Source organism: Palaemon carinicauda, chromosome 35, assembly GCF_036898095.1.
Source record: "Palaemon carinicauda isolate YSFRI2023 chromosome 35, ASM3689809v2, whole genome shotgun sequence".
Lineage (NCBI taxonomy): Eukaryota > Metazoa > Arthropoda > Malacostraca > Decapoda > Palaemonidae > Palaemon > Palaemon carinicauda.
The window spans coordinates 73,348,972-73,367,122 of NC_090759.1; the positions used below are offsets into that span (position 1 = coordinate 73,348,972).

At 36.3% G+C, this 18,151-nt stretch overlaps 1 protein-coding gene and 2 long non-coding RNA genes across 4 annotated transcripts in view; 2 read left to right on the forward strand and 1 right to left on the reverse strand.

The window, feature by feature from the left end:
* Positions 1-18,151, reverse strand: part of LOC137627882 (uncharacterized) — a 492,086-nt gene that overhangs the window by 415,930 nt on the left and 58,005 nt on the right. The gene's annotated exons all lie outside the window — the stretch shown is intronic.
* Positions 1-18,151, forward strand: part of LOC137627884 (uncharacterized) — a 213,126-nt gene that overhangs the window by 76,685 nt on the left and 118,290 nt on the right. The gene's annotated exons all lie outside the window — the stretch shown is intronic.
* LOC137627545 (uncharacterized) overlaps positions 1,421-18,151 on the forward strand; it is a 43,048-nt gene continuing 26,317 nt past the window's right edge. The window contains exons 1-3 of the long non-coding RNA XR_011041182.1: positions 1,421-1,523; positions 4,027-4,162; positions 10,701-10,874. This is a non-coding gene — a long non-coding RNA (uncharacterized lncRNA). The remainder of the gene's footprint in view (positions 1,524-4,026; positions 4,163-10,700; positions 10,875-18,151) is intronic.

Sequence of the window (18,151 nt, forward strand, 5' to 3'; positions counted from 1 at the left end):
TGACAGCAGATCGATCCCAGTTTGGGACAGTGAGTTTAAGCTGTTCGCTGGTAGGGATAATGCTGTGTTTGGACATCATAGTGGGGGGGGGGGGGGTTGGGCTTGCCTGATGACGTTCTGGTGAGTATCTATTCTGATGATACTGGAATTGAAAACAAACACCTTTACCTTTGTATATTATTCCCTTCCATGACATCTTTATTATTATTATTATTATTATTATTATTATTATTATTATTATTAAATGCTAAGCTACAAGCCTAGTTGGAAAAGCAGGATAGTATAAGCTCAGGGGGCCCCAACAGGGAAAATAGCCCAGTGAGGAAAGTAAATAAGGAAAATAGAATATTTTAAGAATAGTAACAATATTAAAATAAACATTTCCTATTTAAACTATAAAAACTTTAACAAAACAAAAGGAAGAGAAACTAGATAGAAAATTGTGCACGAGTGTACACACACACACACACACACACACACACACACACACACACACACACACATATATATATATATATATATATATATATATATATATATATATATATATATATATATATATATATATATATATATAATTTCAAGAGTATAATATCAAAATTAAGAAATTTTTGATGATTCGTGTTTTATTTCATTTCAAGTTTAATCTGATTATTCGAAGGAATTATAAAATGTTTTTGGCCCCCTAGTGTATTATCCTGTACTCTGCCTCTGTAATCATGAATCACTTTAGAACCTTCGCTTCCTCTTCTCACTCTTCACTTAACCCTTCTTCCACTTCATCGATTCCTTTCTTTATTTTGCATATAAGAAAATTCCAAACTTTTCAAAATAATAGTTTGCAAAGACAATAGAGGGGGAGGGGGGTATAGCTACCCGGATACGTTCAGTATAATAGCTGTAGTCATTTGACAGCTTTACATTATTTATATATTAATATCTGCTGAAAATTCTGAAGAAAAATTGCTTAATTATTTTATATTTATATAGATTCTGTAAGTCTTAAATCATCTTCGAAAAATATGACAGTTTCAGAAGAATCAGAAGTGACAGTCTGACAATGTAATTATCGAACGGAACTAGGGTTCTGTCTGGGTCAGTGGTACCAGATAACGGGATTTATCTCCAGATTTGGAGATTTATCCTTACATTTGGGAAATTTATCCTTAGATCTGGGGATTTTAGATAACTGGTGACGATATTCTGTACATATTTTTATGAAGAAGAAACAGAGATGAGTAAACCTTTATATTGTTGCAATTAGCTTACTTACAGTTACATGAAGTATAGTGAGTAATTTCTATATTAGAAGAAAATATATTTCTGGAAATGGGTTTTTTTTTGGCAGTTTTTGAAGATTTTTTTATCACGAGTTTTAGGGATTTTTAGACTAACACATCTGGCAACACTGGTCTGGCTTGGCCATGACCCATCTGTCTGTCGTGTTGGCTATCTCTAGTGTCGTTGCTCTCATTTTGATGAAAAACTTAATATTTTTCCATCGGAAGTTACCAAATTGCCAGGTTAGTTAATGTTCTGAAGTATGCAAGGTAGTCAATGTATTTAATTTTGTTCATAAATGGTTACATTGTTCGTAGGTGGTCAAGGTGATAAATGAAGTTCTGTTCATAGCAACCCGAGAACTTCACCTATTGTTATGTGAACACGAAAACAAACTGTGGTTTTATTATAGTTACGGCCTGGGAAAACTTTTCTATCAAAACAGTTTTTATACGTCAAATTCAGGTAAATCACGTTATTTACCACTGAGAAACATATTTTCTGTTCGAAACGTTTCCCTGTCCGGAAGTATAATTTTATCTGGCTGGCTTATTTTCTGGTCCTATACGGGAAAGCCCTACTTTCTACAGGACATTAACTAATTAATTTTACATTATACATTCCAGGACATTCGGTATTTCAGGGTAAATATTAACACAAACACCACCTATGTAGCCTATACGACGTTACATGTAGTCTTGGCCTCATGATGCTTATATTATAAAATTGCTACTTTAATGTAACTTTTGTTATGAATTAACAGTATTTCCAAACTTCTAGAAAAGTTTTCAATATCCTCCCTGGGTTTAAACTAATATTACCTGAAAATGAACCCTATTGTTACCTACCAATGCACTCTTAAGGTAGTGTGTCCATATTCATCCAGGTATCCCCCAGCGGACCTCTCCCCACGTACCTAAACAGACCTAGTGTTCATGCTCATAGCAGATAAATGATGAATAGAAACAAGGTTCAAACCCAAAGAATTTGCCATTCAACAGTAAGCTTATAGGGTCAGGGCATTTATGTAATTAAGGGCAGTCTATCTGAAGACTAATATCTAACAAGATGAGAAATTAAGCCTCTTCCTAATTGGGTAGTTGAATCGGTAGAACTTCAAAAGTTTAAAGTTGCAGCAAATGTTTGTTGAACAGGCTGACGTAAGTCTTTTTATAGTTTATATATGACATATTTCTTTTGGATGTTACTGTTTTCAAAATATTTTGTGAATTTTTTCTCATTTATTTATTTCCTTTTTTCCTTTACTCACTGGGCTATTTTTCCCTGTTGGAGCCCTTGGGCTTATAGCATCTTTTTTTTCCAACTAGGGTTGTAGCTTGGCTAATAATAATAATATAGAAGTTTTGTAATATGCTTATGTGTGGTTACTAAATCCATGTTTGTCATTTACCTGTAATGTGTAGTCATTATGGGAGCATCCTTCTTGGTCACATTTTCAAAATGCATCATGTCTTTGTGAAATTTCTTGACACTCAGCTAGCTTGCAATATTGTGGACATATAAAAAAAATTCTTGGAACAACAGTCACTTCATATGGTTCTTCATTTCTAATATCAACACTAGAAAGTTTATCGTTCTTATTGAAATCCCCCCAAAAAATCCTCACCTGTTTGGCCTTTTAACATTTGAATCACACAATTGAATTAGCACCACAAGTATTTTGTTGGCAAATTGTACTGCATTCAATTGTATAGTTTATAGAAATTGGACCGATGTAGGTGTTTTTAAGTTGGTTTAATAAGGTATCTTTTTTTAAGACCCCAGTTGTGGCCACCAGAGTTTTTAATGTAGCGTACAGTAAATGCTTCTTTTGAATTGGTAGTGGCTCAGCAGGTTATGTTGGTAATACTGTATACTGGACTATACACAGTGACCTGGTCAAAAGTCAAACCTTGAAAATGGTATGAATCTTATAAAATCACTGTATGTCTCATGGCCATGAACTTTTCAAGTACTGTACTGTATTGTGCAAGAAAGCTCTCGCTAGTGGGTAAGCCCTCGGTTTTACCAAAATTGTATCAATCTTGGAAAAGTAAGTCTGTGGAAAATTCTTATTGTTCAGTACTTACAATAAAATTTTGAAAATCAAGATGGGTTTATTTAAAGAGTTCACAAGCATGTTATGTCTTGTTTACAATAATCGGATTCAAACAGTATTGCTTGCAGTGTTAAACCCCGTCAAAGATGTCGATACCCACTGCTGAAGTGTCAAAGTAACTTGCGTGAGTTTTCACGGCCAGCTTTTAAACAAGTACATAAATTGACAGTCTGTGTGAAATTTGGTTCTATATATCTTTATATAGCAACCCACATGGTTGATATTAACTTGAATATTGTCTTAACTTTTTACTGTACTAGCAAGGCGTAAGCAAGTTTAATGCAACTAGCATCATCAAGAGGAGTAACCCTTCTTGGTATGAGCTGTGTGGAGTTGCTCATGGTATAATATTTAGTTCAACATGAATATTTATGAGTATTTAATTAATATACTGTATACTGTATGTTCATATACTTAACTGTATTTCCTGACATAAGTAATTTTGATGGGACCAACCTTGTTTAGAAAAAAAAATTGTGGTACTGTACTTTTAATTTAAAATTTTAGGTCTGCTATTTATTGTAAAATTGAAGCATGTAAGGTTACTTACAGCTACTGTTTTTAAAAACTAATCAACTCGAATACATGAATCTACTGTCTTATTCATGCTGTGTTAACTTTTATAGGTACTGACATCAACTGTTTTGCATCCAGTATTTTACAAATGCAGAGGGATGTCATCTCAACCCACATGTGATAGACAAAGATGACTTCATTGGATGATTTTGTTGACACTTTGAAGTATTGTAATTGCAGTATGTGGTAAGCAATATAATTTTTCATTGATTACAAAACTGGTAAGATTCTGTATTTCTTGGCTTAACAGTATGTTTAGTGAATGTTTTTCAGGGTCGCTACCGTTACTAAATTGTGAAAGGTTTTCTGCAAATTTAATAGGAATCCTTACCATAAAGATTTAAGATTTTAACTATTGTGCTCTAGTATTTGTTATGCAGACAGTTAAAACTACAGTACAGGTATATAATTTCATTGAGTCTTTCCCAATATTCAAATGCTTTATGCTTCCTAGCATAACCTCTGAAAGAAAGTAATAAAATGCTTATCCTGGTCACCTTTCTCAGGTTAAGCGACATATTGCTTATTAGAGGTTGTGTCTGTTCTCAGCATTAAAGAGTTTGTTTGCTCCTGTGCTGACTCTGTCCTGAAGTAGAATGTTGCTGTACCAAGTACAGCTATGGGGTTTTATACCCATATCCACTTTGTTCTGAATTGCATTCCCACTCCAGTCGTATGTTTTATGGCACTAATTTCATAGTTTTAATTATAATTTTTCTGTTGACTTTGTTGAATTTATGTTAGCTAAGATTGCAGGAAGGGATAGCTTGAGGTTGGGCAGTTCACGTTTTCCCAGTAACCATCCTAAAGGAGAGTTGTTCAGGTGTAGTTCCTCTTCTTATGTCTTGGAGAGATGGTCCTATAAATCCTCTTGAACTCTAGGATCTAGCCTGTATTATCATTATTATTATTATTAGTAGTAGTAGTAGTAGTAGTAGTACAAGATAAGATAAAATCCTAGTTGAAAAAGTAGGGTGCTTAAAGCCCAAGGGCTCCAACAGGGAAAAATAGCTTAGTGAGGAAAGGAAATAAAGAAATAGATAAACTACAACAAAAGTAATGAAAAATTAGACTAAAAATTTTTAAGAATGGTAACATCATTAAAATAGATCCTTCTTATATAAATCATAAAAACTTTTAAAAGTAAAAGGAAGATGAGTAAGAAAGAATAGTGTACCCTCAAGCAAGAGAACTCTAACCCAAAACAGTGGTAGACCATGGTATAGAGGCTATGGCACTACCTAAGACTAGAGAACAATGTTTTGATTTTGGAGTGTCCATTTAGAAGAGCTACTTACCATAACAAGATTTTTTTTTTTTACCCTTACTAAGGGGAAAGTAACCACTGAACAATTACAGTGCAGTAGATAGCCTCTTGAATGAAGAAGAACTGTTTGGTAATCTGTGTTATTCAAGAGTATGAGGACAGGAAAATGTGGAAAGAATAGGCCAGACTATTCAGTGTATATCTAGGAAAAGAAAAAATGAGCTGTACCCAGACTGGGAGATCCAATGTAGTAGTGTCTTGCCAGTCAAAGGACCCAATAACTATCTAGTGGTAGTATCGCAACAGCTGGCTGGTGCTCTCCTTCAATCCTTTCAAGGCCATATACACTAAGGATAAAGTGCTTGCCTTTAAGTTCAAGGAGTCCTTAGTCCATTTTCGAAAGCTACAGAAGGAATTGAGGGGAAACACTTCTTGTGGTGCCGGTTGTATCAAGATATCCGGATCACATTTGCAAATGTTTGCAGTCTTGTGGATTGTGACAACTTTGAAGAACTATTGACTTCCATTTCTAAAGCCAGTCAGTCCAGTTTTACTTCAGAAAATTTTCTATCATTGGACTTTTAAGTGATGCTGAAGGTGGAGGAGGAGGCCATAGAATAAGCAAGGAGAGATGTAAGATACACATTTTTTGTTGCCTTCAAGCCCTAAAGAAGGTGGAGAACTATCATCAATCTCAGTTCCTCTATCAGTATCTATAACTGAAGCCTTTTTTTACGGAAACGTTGACATGAGTATGTCATACCATCTGGTGGGAGAATTCCACTTTTGATTGACCTGAAAGAAGCTTGCCTTCACATTCCAAATCACAAGGTCTCAAGGAAATTCATTTGAGCCACATGGCTTAGATGTTCTTTCAGTTTTAGATCGGTAACAACCCAACTCCATTAGTATTTTAGACCCAGTTCGTGTCAGCCTCACATGAGGGGTATCAAGTTTTTTAGTTGTCTAGATAACTATATGGTGAAGGTTTATACTGCAAAGCTTTGCGGAGACCTTTAATGCCCAAAAAATCAATTTCAACTTCTGAGCCTGGTATCAACTGAGACAAAGCTGGCCCTCACGCATAATTGTTGTTATTTATTCTGATCTATGGACAAGATACAAAGGTCCCATTCCTTTCTATATGAGATCTTCAAGTTTCCCCTGTACAATTGTGACTGAAGGTGTTAAGACACCCTTCATTCTTGATCAGTATCAAGGATTTCAGAGGTTCAGCTAATAGGAGTATCCGAGGAGGTACAAACTCTTTTGTTAGTATTAATCTCCCAAGCCACTTTTATTTATAGATATCTCAAAAGAGAGTTCAGGTGCTAGTTGTCTAGAATTAGTTGCTTAGAGAAGGTGATCTACAGAGGAGCTTAGAAATATGATCATCATTCTGTTGTTTGACTGCAAAGTTTTGCCCTACATCTGTCCAGTAAAGTCCTGGTGATGAGTTAGGACAATTTAACGTTAGTGGAATATCTTATGTGAGGAGGAGACAAAGTGTGCACCAGTGTTTATCTCATTGTGGAAATTTTTGTTGGGAGTGAAGGAAAATATTATTTTCATCTTAAGGTTTGCCCCTAAGAAGCACAGTGCCCTTGAAAATTGGAGCTATATGAATCTGGTGCTCAGAGCGGTGGCTCCTTCAATGGTGCCAGTGTGTTTGTTTCGTTCCGTTTTAAGGTTATGAAGGAAATTCAGCTTCAGACTTTTAGAAACATTTTATACAGGTACTTTTGAAAAAATTCTTTGTTAGTTTAGCTTCAGACTTTTAGAAACTTTTTTTTTCTACTTTTGAAGAGAATCTGTTAGTTCTTGTGTATAGTGTTCCAGCTAATTTCACTTCTTTTGACCATTATTTTTATTTGTTTTTAAAGTTTTCCTCTACAATTATGACTGATTTTGACTTACTGAAGGTGAGCATTTTTTTGCTCTAGTTCTGAGTTTTTATTTTCATTTATGAATTGATCATATCAAATTACATGTGTTAATATTGCTTAAGCAAGTGGAAGTTGCACCATTTTAGGTAATGAAAGAAACATTATTAGTTTTCTTCCACATGCTACAATTTTTTTGCCTTTTATTTTTAGTGAATTGTATGTAATTTCTACTGAGTAAAGCAGATTTTCAATATTTTTCAGGGGGTCATATTCGTATTTCATGTACAGTATATAAATTACACACTGTTAGTTGAACAATACATTTAACTGAAATTTCTCAGTGCTGCATTTCAGTAAATATTTATGATCATTAACCAGATACTGTCCCTTTCATTATATCTGGTTTTAGATCTAGAGGATATGGCCAAGATATGGAACCTTTTCAAGATGCTTTTTCAATTGCTTATATCTCGCTCATTTTCATTGTATGAATTTTTATTCATTGTTAAGTTGATCCATAAATAGCTCCATTAGCCATCTGTATTAAATGATGATCCTTTGACTGTCAAGGATTCTTACCATTAATCAAATTAACTCAACTTATGTTACATAAATTTCTTTCCCCTGCACATGTCTATTGTTAACCTTATCAGATCTTGTCTTCATTCAAGTTCATATGCATAACTGGGTGTTATGCGATGCACCATCGTAATTCATTCTTCTTCTATTTAAGAGTAACGATTGTGACTTGTGTGTGTTTCTTGGTACTAGAAAATACATACAAGGACATTATCTTTTACAAGTGGTATGCTCATTGGGTGAAGGAATTCTCTTATTCTTCATATTGCTTTATTTCTGTCTCCTCTTTGAGGATGAAAGCAACATATTTGAATCTCAGTTGTTTGCAGTGGACTTGAGAGTTATCAGAGAACTTGAAAAGTGGAAGTGAGCCTTGCTGATATTGATTTGCATCCCTTGCTCATCCATTTCATTCTGTACCTGTGGTTTAAGGAAACTGCTCATTGTTGGTGTTTAGTTAATGCATGCATAAGAGGACAGAATAAGAAACAGTTTCAAGTAATCTTTTAAAAATCATATATATTCTGAAATCCTGAGTTTGGTTAAATAGTGAGGTTGATATGAACTTGGTCTACATGTTGCTAGAGATATATTCACCTACCAGAGTTCTTTCCAAGTTGGGATAGGTAGAGTAAATTACACCATGAATTTATAGGGATGTTGGCCTCTGTGGTAATGTCCTTGACTGGTGATCGCCAGACTGGGGTTCGAGTCCTGCTCAAACTTGTTAGCTCGTTTGGTTGCTGCAACCTCACCATCCTTGTGAGGTAAGGATGGGTGTTTTGGGGGAGCCTATAGGTCTACCTGCTGAGTCATCAACAGCCATTGCCTATCCCTCCCTGGTCCAAGCTTGGATGGATTGGGGGCTTTGACGCTGATCATATGTATATATGGTCAGTCTATAGGGTATTCCTGCTTGCTAGGTCAGTGTCACTGTCCCTTGCCTCTGCCATTCACGAGAGGCTTTTTTCTCTAGAAAAACTTTATACTGGTAAGTTTATCTGGGAGGTGTTATGAGGATACTTTCATAAATGTGGTGCTGCATAATAGTTGTTAGGTAATGAGAGATTGAATGACTAAATATTATGCAAAAATCCTTACAAGGTTTTATTGTCCTTTGTGATTTGAGATTAAATTGCTGATCACTGATCTCTTATTATTCATTTTATTTCTTTCCATCATCTGCAAAGCATTGTTTCAAAAGTTTACATGACAGCAATATTAGTTTATTTTCAAATTTCTGTACACTTTTCATATCTCGTATAACTTTTTATTTTTAATTTTCCCTCCAAGACAGTTTTTTTTATGTTCCCTATGCAAGAATTGCTTAAGGGTATACTTTACTGTATTTAGAATACAAAATTCTGAATCGCCAAAAATAGAGCAGCAGTTATTAAATTGGCACACTGGAAAGAAATGTTCTACTTCCGCATCAGAAATTATAATTATTGAAGTGTTTTTGTTCATGATATATGAAATTAATATTGTGTAGTATTAGAATGATTTTATCATGATAAGCATTTGCCCATTTCACAAGCCATAGATTTTATAATGAACCTGTGAAACAGATTTCCTTTGCTGCATAAATTCAGGATGAAATTTAAGAAAATAATTTTATTGTAATAAGTAAGCACATCATACAATGATCTAGTGTCTTATTTCAAATTACCCTTATATAGTACAGTATTATTGTTTTTATATTATTTCTCTTTGGTTCCATGTTCCTGCTTTTTATATACTATGCTGTTTTATGCGGCTGTTAGTTTATGTAAGAAATTGTTTTTATGTATAACATTGAGATTAAAGCTGATGTCCAGTTACTAATGTTTATAGATGTATTGATAGTAAGAATTTGTTAGTGTTTTCTCACTTTAGAATTCAAAGGTATTGAATTTATAATATATTTTATCATCAGGAGATCAGTTGTTTATGGGGTTTTGTTTCTTACCTGTAGAATTAGGGTTCTGATTTATCTTTTACTATGGTAGAAGAGTATCATTATTAATGTTGCTTTTTTATAGAATGCAAAACTCCAACACTGAGGGCCCTACATCTTCCCTGTCATTCTCAATACATACTGTAGCATTACTGTATACTATATTCAAATTTCATATTGAATAACCCCCAAGTGTCCTTGCCAGGTGTTATGCCTTGGCTTCGTTTCATACAATTCCAATCTTTATTTGAATTTCCCTGTATGCTTTTTCCATTGAGAAAAGTGTTTAATCATCTGTCACTACAAAGATTGGTGTATTATTACTCTTGGTGTGAAGAATTAAGGTGGCTACCTATCACAGAGTGGAACTTTGATTGGTCCTAACTTAGGATAGCCCATCTTGTGTTTTCAGGTAGTAAATTCTTATCCATTTTAGTAAGGTTGTATAGGTTGTTTGATTAGTCTTTAGTAAAGTTTCATTTTGATATCACTGTTGTTTGTTTAGGTCTTCAGCTGTTACTTGGATTTCTATGCATCTAGATTTTGATGTCCTTTCATAGTTTCATAAACTTTCTTGAAGTTGGTATTTTGTAGAAGAAAGTGCGATAATTTGTAGATTTTCATTGGAACTTTAAGTAAGGAATCTGCAAATTGATTGCATAGTAGTTAATTTTATCTGTGCCTTTAGTTTACTTTTCTTATTATCTGTTTTATCTTGCTAAGTAAATGCTTCCTTAGGTAATAATCTTCTTGGTAAAGTATAGATAATCTTTTTAGTGTCATTGCAATGTTAATAATGCAGTTTAAAAAATATCTTTTCAGCTGTTACACATTTCTGAATAAAAGTAACAAAATGTTAAACTGTATATTCTTTTATAGATGTACATGATCGGAAAATTATCAATCTGTATTTGTTATGCTTAAAGTACTGTAACAGGAAAATAAATAATTTTAATTACAGTTTTGTAAATTGTTAAATTCAAGCATTTTAGACAATCTATTTATGATTATTTTGTGAATATTTTATCATTGTTAAACAAATTATTTTTTCAACAGATGTAATTGGAAAGAAATAAAAAGGACTTTGGCCTCACCATTTAGCCTATGGTTGGGCCATGATACTTAAGTGCTGAGGATTCAAGATCCAAGAATCAGTTTGTGTGTGACGAGAATAGGCAGAGGTGGACTTTCTCTGCCTGCAAGAATAAATCTTGGGATGGCAAGTCTCTGGTGAGTTCTCTTGGAGTTTGTGAAGCTTTTTTTTAGGTTGAATGTTAAAATGAATGAAGTCCATTTTCACTTGAGTCTCTCAGGCTTAGCTAAACGCTTGAGGGAAGCCATTTCCATTCTTACATCTCCCTTAGCAACCTAAGTAGCAGTTAAGTTGGAAAAGTCAAAATACAGTTAAGGAACTGAGACATGTAGTCTGGTTCTTCATGGAGGAGGGGTGGGAAGGGTACCAATTCTAACCGAAGACACTTCTTGGATATGTTAATTTCCTAAAGTTATCAGCAGGAGCGCATTTGAAAACGGACTTAAATATAAATTGATATCAGATAATAATTTTCCAATATTCACTGTATATTTGAAAATTTCTGTATTTTACGCTACAATATTAAGCCAAGTAGGCACTTCACTGATGAAAGTGTCTTCTAAGAGAGTTGATTTACTGCTCCTTTTTATTTTACTAGTATTATCCAATAAGCTAGCAGTATTTTTTCAATGGGTAATCTGGTGTTTTATACAACATACTTGGAGATTATATAAGGGTTTTTTCAGGCAGTTGTAAAAACCTTTTATGAATGCACTTGTATTTTTTTGCTTGTTACTTGACTACTATAGGCATTCAAAATTTTATTGTAAGATTGCAGCTTGTATTAATTATATCTTTGAGCATCCTTCAAAATAACCCATAAATCATAAAAACCAAATAATATGGACTGGCGTTTTGAGTGCTACATTGTAAAGATTCATAGTTTTTAGGGATTGGGATATTTTATCCTCCCATTGGTATGTACATTTTAATTTGTCTCCCATGCAACCCTGAACTTTAACCTTAACTTGTAACACATCCTTTATAGAAACACTGTGGTATCAAGTAAATTTTCTATGAAATATGACACACAAAAAAGTCATCAGAGCTCTGAATCAAATCTTTTGGTATTAGGAGTTGCCCCATTTGAAACAGGAATGCCAAGTCGTTATTTTGCTGACAGGATTCCATAAACAGTGAGGGAAATATGCTTTATACATGTTAAATGCATGTGTATTGAAAGTGCTGTGGAAATTCCAAATGTAGATCTCACATGATGATTTGAGTGACTTTCAAGCTATTCTTGTGTGGGTTTGATTCTTCATTGAACAACTCTATCATATCTTCAATTGAGTCTTTCAAGAACTCTCGTTGGTCTTTTGTCACCGAGGCAACTGCTATGTCGGATTGAACTTCCCAGGTAGTGGCCAAGCTGGTCTATTTCTCTTTTGCAACTCTCTTTGGATTATATTAGTCTCCTAGACAATTCTCTTATGGTTGAGTGTACTAGGCCATTTTCATACACTGATTATAGTTTAGCTCTCGTAACTCTTGTATGTTTGTTCTAGATTCTCTTGGGCAACACCCTTGCCATGGTTTCAGTTTCTTTTAGGTAACTCAGAAGCGGGTTCAATAATCTACATTCAACTTGTTATAGTAATTTGAGTCTCCCAGGCTCTCCAAAAACATTTAGGATTATGCAAGCGATTGTCATTTTGATAAGGAAAGTGGAACTTTTTTACAGTGAACCCTCGCTACTTCGCGGTTCGACCATCGCGGATTCACCACTTCGCGGATTTTTTCCATAACCCATATATATACAGTAATATATATTTATATATGTATGCATGTATTTATGTATATATGTAGGTATGTATATGTGTATACATATAAATATATATATATATATATATATATATATATATATATATATATATATATATATATATATATATATATATATATATATATATATATATATATATATATATATATATATACACACACACACATATATATATATATATATATATATATATATATATATATATATATATATATATATATATACATATATATATATATATATATATATATATATATATATATATATATATATATATATATATATATATATATATACATATATATATATATATATATATATATATATATATATATATATATATATATATATATATATATATATACATATATATATATATATATATATATATATATATACATATATATATATATATATATATATATATATACATATATATATATATATATATATATATATATATATATATATATATATATATATATATATATATATATATATCTAAAGTAGGAAGATGTGATGTAGTTCTAAGGGAAAAGTATGGGAAATATGTCTGGGTAATAAGCAAAGCTCTACCTCCAGTTTGTTTCTACATTATGATCAGAGATAAATGTAAACAAAACATTGGTTGCAATTTTTTATCGTGCTTTTTAGCATGTTTAGGAAATGCATGATATAAAATCACCTTTAATATTTGTGCCTGTTTTAGTTTAGGGTACTGTAGTACATGCATTAAGTGTTCTGTACATTAAAGGGTAGTTTGTTAACAGTACTACGTACAAGGGAAGGTTTTAAAAGTCTGAATATACATGTTGAATAAATAGGTAAATATGGTGTCACTACTTCGCGGATTTTCACCTATCGCGGCCGCGACTGGAACCTATCTACCGCGATAAACGAGGGTTCACTGTACTATTTGCAGATATCTACAAATATATTTAACTAAATTTCTTCAACAGTCCTCTTAGCTGTACAGGATGAGAACTCCTTTTGGAAGCCTGCACATTTTTACCATTAATTTAGGCTGAGTTCAGTAGAAGCAGCAGCTTTCATGTATAGTAGTTACATCCCAGAGCAAACATATACACTCTCCTTACTGGTCAAAATTTCTTTCCTTACAAGCTTATGTACTGTACTATCAATTGCACACATAAGAATCATATTCATGAGAAACCTAACTATCGGTATATTGATCATAATTTTTTTGTATCATCTTTACCATTGCTGAGTGTAGATCTTCAAGGACGTTCACTGCAATCCTTTTGTATACTGTACTTCCTGTTAGAACTTGCATCACGTTAATTCTTCTTCAATCCCGTTACTTCCTATGTTGGGCCTTCCTGCAGCTCTTTTCCAGACTGTTTGCTCATCTGCTCTTTTGTCTGATTATTTTTGTCCCTTCTGTTCATGTCTAAACCACTACAATCTTTGAAATCTTGCTTTATTTTCTAGCTAATGTACACAAGATCTGTTTGCAGCTTCCTTAATCATATGATTTTTCCCCTGGACTTGACTATAGAGCTTGGTACATACATACATATACCAAGGCACTTCCCCCAATTTTGGGGGTTAGCCGACATCAACAATGAAACAAAACAGAAAAAAGGGGACCTCTACTCTCTTGGTATTCTACTAAAGTCACTCTTTTTTTAAAATGTCCCTCTTTATTGCCAGTTCCCATGATTCCAATTAATAAAGTAGTACAGGTTGCATCCAACCACAATGAATAATCTTTTTTTATCTAATACTGTAATATGATATTTTAATTATAAAATAAATTTTTGAATATACTTACCCGGTGAATATATAATAGCTGCAACTCTGTTGCTCGACAGACACATACATAAAAACTCGCCAGCGATCGCTATACAGGTTGCGGGTGTGCCCACCAGCGCCAACTGTCGGCCAGATACCACTCTCGATGTAAACAAAACCTTCAATTTCTTCTCATCCCACTGCGTCTCTATGGGGAGGAAGGGAGGGTCGTTTAATTTATATATTCACCGGGTAAGTATATTCAAAAATTTATTTTATAATTAAAATATCATTTTTAAATATTTAACTTAGCCGGTGAATATATAATAGCTGATTCACACCCAAGGAGGTGGGTAGAGACCAGAGTTAAATATGTTTACATCGTATAGGCTAAGAGTTTTTTATTTCATTTTGACAGTTATCAATATAACAAAACCAAAATAAATAGGTACCTGGTAAGGAAGTCGACTTAGACGATTACTCTGCCTTGTAAGTATGTCTTCCTTACGGAGCCCAGCGATCCTCTTAGGATGCTGACAGACTCCCAGGAGCTGAAGTATCAAGGGCTGCAACCCATACAACAGGACCTCATCAAACCCCTAATCTGGGCGCTCTCAAGAAATGACTTTGACCACCCGCCAAATCAACCAGGATGCAAAAGGCTTCTTAGCCTTCCGGACAATCCCTAAAAACAACATTAAAACATTTCAAGAGACACATTAAAAGGATATGGAATTAGGGAATTGTAGTGGTTGAGCCCTCACCCACTACTGCACTCGCTGCTACGGATGGTCCCAGTGTGTAGCAGTTCTCGTAAAGAGACTGGACATCTTTCAAGTAAAATGACGCGAACACTGACTTGCTTCTACAATAGGTTGCGTCCATGATACTTTGCAGAGATCTATTTTGCTTAAAGGCCACAGAAGTTGCTACAGCTCTAACCTCGTGCGTCTTAACCTTAAGCAAAGATCGGTCTTCCTCACTCAAGTGTGAATGAGCTTTTCGTATTAACAATCTAATAAAATATGACAAAGCATTCTTTGACATAGGCAAGGATGGTTTCTTTACCGAACACCATAACGCTTCAGATTGGCTTCGTAAAGGTTCAGTACGAGCTAAGTAGAACTTAAGAGCTCTAACAGGGCATAATACTCTTTCTAGTTCATTGCCTACGATCTCCGATAAGCTAGGAATATCGAAAGATTTAGGCCAAGGACGAGAAGGTAGCTCATTTTTGGCTAGGAAACCAAGCTGCAGAGAACAAGTAGCTTTTTCTGACGAAAACCCGATGTTCTTGCTGAAGGCATGAAGCTCACTGACTCTTTTAGCCGAGGCTAAGCATACCAGGAAAAGAGTCTTAAGAGTGAGATCTTTCAGGGAGGCTGAATGTAAAGGCTCAAACCTGTCCGACATGAGGAATCTTAGGACCACGTCTAAATTCCACCCAGGTGTAGCCAAACGACGTTCCTTAGAGGTCTCAAAAGACTTAAGGAGGTCTTGCAGATCTTTATTGTTGGAAAGATCTAAGCCTTTATGCCGGAAGACCGAGGCCAACATGCTTCTGTAGCCCTTGATAGTAGGAGCTGAAAGGGATCGTACTTTTCTCAGGTATAAGAGAAAATCAGCTATTTGGGCTACAGAGGTACTGGTCGAGGATACGGAAACTGACTTGCACCAGTCTCGGAAGACTTCCCACTTCGATTGGTAAACTCTAATGGTAGACGCTCTCCTTGCTCTAGCAATCGCACTGGCTGCCTCCTTCGAAAAGCCTCTAGCTCACGAGAGTCTTTCGATAGTCTGAAGGCAGTCAGACGAAGAGCGTGGAGGTTTTGGTGTACCTTCTTTACGTGTGGCTGACGTAGAAGGTCTACTCTTAGAGGAAGACTTCTGGGAATGTCTACTAGCCATAGAAGTACCTCGGTGAACCATTCTCTCGCGGGCCAGAGGGGAGCAACTAACGTCAACCTTGTCCCTTCGTGACAGGCGAATTTCTGCAGTACCTTGTTGACAATCTTGAATGGTGGGAATGCGTAAAGATCTAGATGTGACCAATCTAGGAGGAAGGCATCTATATGTATTGCTGCTGGGTCTGGGACTGGAGAGCAATAGATTGGAAGCCTCTTGGTCAGCGAGGTTGCAAAGAGATCTATGGTGGGTTGACCCCAAGTCGCCCAAAGTCTCTTGCACACATCCTTGTGGAGGGTCCATTCGGTTGGAATTACTTGACCTTTCCGACTGAGACAATCTGCTAGGACGTTCAAGTTGCCCTGGATGAACCTCGTTACGAGGGAGATGCCTCGATCTTTTGACCAGATGAGCAGGTCCCTTGCAATCTCGTACAGAGTCAGTGAGTGGGTACCTCCCTGTTTGGAAATGTACGACAAGGCCGTGGTGTTGTCCGAGTTGACCTCCACCACCTTGCCTCGAAGGAGATTCTCGAAGCTTATCAAGGCCAGATGAACCGCCAAAAGCTCCTTGCTGTTGATATGCATGCTCCTCTGACTCGAGTTCCACAGACCTGAGCATTCCCGACCGTCCAGCGTCGCGCCCCAGCCCAAGTCCGATGCGTCCGAGAAGAGAACGTGGTTGGGTTTCTGAACTGCCAGGGGAAGACCCTCTCGTAGGCTAATATTGTCCTTCCACCAAGTCAGACAAGACTTTATCTTTTCGGAAATCGGAATCGAGACCGCCTCTAGCGTCTTGTCCTTTTTCCAGTGAAAAGCCAGATGGAATTGAAGAGGTCGGAGGTGTAGCCTTCCTAGCGAGACAAATTGCTCCAGGGATGACAACGTTCCTACCAGACTCATCCACAGCCTGACTGAGCAGCGTTCTTTCTTCAGCATCTTCTGGATGGAGAGCAGGGCTTGATCTATTCTGGGGGCCGACGGAAAAGCCCGAAAAACTTGACTGTGAATCTCCATCCCTAAATACAGAATAGTTTGGGATGGGACCAGCTGTGACTTTTCCAAGTTAACTAGGAGTCCCAATTCCTTGGTCAGATCTAGAGTCCAGTTGAGATCCTTCAGCCAGCGATGACTGGAAGAGGCTCTGAGAAGCCAGTCGTCCAAATAAAGGGAGGCTCGGATGTCCGATAAGTGGAGGAATTTTGCCACATTCCTCATAAGCCTCGTAAACACGAGAGGAGCTGTGCTTAGGCCAAAGCACAGGGCCCGAAACTGGTACACCACATCGTCGAAGACGAATCTCAGAAAAGGTTGGGAGTCTGAGTGAATGGGGATGTGGAAGTAGGCGTCCCTTAGGTCTAGAGAGACCATCCAGTCTTCCCTTCTGACCGCTGCTAAGACTGACTTTGTGGTCTCCATGGTAAACTTCGTCTTTGTGACAAAGACATTCAGAGCACTGACGTCTAGCACCGGTCTCCAACCTCCTGTCTTCTTTGATACTAGGAAGAGACGGTTGTAAAACCCCGGTGATTGAAGGTCCGAGACTTTGACCACCGCTCCCTTCTCTAGCAAAAGAGACACTTCCAGTTTCAGGGCTTGTCTCTTTTCTTCCTCTCGGTACCTGGGAGAGAGATCGATGGGGGACGTCGCTAGAAGAGGTCTGCGTACAAAAGGGATTTTGTACCCCTCTCTGAGCAACCTCACAGATTGTTGATCTGCGCCTCTCTTCTCCCAGGCTTGCCAGAAGTTCTTGAGTCTGGCACCTACTGCTGTCTGAAGTTGCGGGCAGTCAGACTCTGCCCTTAGAGGACTTGGATCCTTTCCTCTTCCCTCTCTTCCCTTCGGCACGAGCACCTCCCCTGCTGGAGGCTCTGCCACGAAAGGGCGGGATAAACCTGGACGCTGGAGTGTCTATCCTAGGTCTAGCAGACAAGGCAGGCAAAGGGGGAGCTTTGCGAGCCGAGGACGC